We start from the raw sequence: 1,707 nt of genomic DNA on the forward strand, positions 1-1,707 counted from the left end.
GAGCCGATTAGTCGACTCTTTGTCCACCAACTTTAGGTAAGGATGTCTGTTCAAGAATTGTGCTTTTGTACTATTCACTGTAACAAAGGACAAGCCTTCCTGTTAAGGCTTGACACGCACTCTAAACCCTACCATACTGCATTGAATGGACATTTAATGCACTGGGTTTAAATATAAGTGTTTCTTCTCCATGCAGAGTGCGCGCATCACTCTCTTCCCTCATTCTTACTTCAAGCTTCTTTCAGCTTAAAGTAAAAGATATTTTCTATTAGCAATCTCTTTTCTTGTAATTGCTAACCTTTGTGTGTAACTTAAGATTGTTTAGATAGGTTTCTTTTACCTTATCTTTCCGCAAACAATCTTGTAAAATCTGTATTGATCTTCTCTATCAATATATATTTTAAATTTGAAAACTTGGTGTTTGTATTCATCCCCCCCTTCTACAAACTGTTTAGTATTCTTGTAGACCCTTTTGGGACCAACAGGTATAAATCCTAACAATCACTTCTGGAACGAAACAATGGCTAGAAGATGAAGAGACAGCAGATGATAACATCTATCAACAGACCAGATCTTGAAGGGGACCAAAAATATTGGTACGATCCCTATCAAACATGTCTGGAACAAAAAATATAACTAGAAGATGAAGAGGTACATATATCGTGGATGAATCTGTTGAGCGACGACATAAAGCACATCAAGCGTCGATGATTCAAACCAGTCATATATCAAACAAGATTAAAAAAGAAGAAATCAAACATAGAGGCGAGCGTAATGCTCGGATACCATGTTAACTTTCATACTTTTATCATTCGTAATATTGAGATTTAAAATCAGAAACAGATTAACAAACATATTCACATTCTAATCAGATTTACAGAAAAGAAAATGTACAAAGAACTAATCAATACTTGAATCTAAAGAACTTTAAACAAGAAACACTAACTCAGATCGTTGCGTCAAAGATCTGATACAGATCTTAAGAAACGTAAAGGAGAAATAGAGAGAGAGAGAGAGAGAGAGAGAGAGAGCTCTTGAGTGATTCAAATGAGAGAAAATGAGAGATATGTTAGCTAAACCCGACGCCTTCTTCTTTTATATATGAATTTGACTTTGACAGGAATAGTCCTTGAGGATTCAATCTTTAGCTCCGCTACCCTCATCTTTCGTATAAAGTGAGGCGCAGTCCTCTTAATTGAAGCCCAACAACAACTTTAACAATATTACATTATCTACCCTTATCTATTAAGAACATAACAAACAAAGGATATTCAAAGGGAAATTAGTTACTAAGTCAAGATTGGAAACTATAGATATTTTCAACACTTTGTATCAATATTAAAAAATCATTTTTGATATTTTTAATGCATGAATTAATTTAAATATAACTTAAGGTGCATATAACAATGCCCAAGTCAACCATTTCAAGTTTGGCGTTATTGATGAAATATTTGATTTTGCACCTCAAAATAAATATAATGTTAAATTCAATATATCATATTTGAAAATATGGTTTTGGAAGTCATCTAAAGGATACTTATCAATAATTTAATTTTTAAATTTTCGTTTTGATAAACATAAATAAATTTATTGAGATATTAGTTGGAGTAGTATTTATGAGCTTTTTTGACATCTTTTTTAATTATAATTTTCAATAATATTAATTATTATTTATTACTATTAATTATAAATAAATATTAATTATTA

This window comes from Cynara cardunculus (assembly GCF_001531365.2).
Source record: "Cynara cardunculus var. scolymus isolate 2C chromosome LG 15, CcrdV1, whole genome shotgun sequence".
Taxonomy (NCBI): domain Eukaryota; kingdom Viridiplantae; phylum Streptophyta; class Magnoliopsida; order Asterales; family Asteraceae; genus Cynara; species Cynara cardunculus.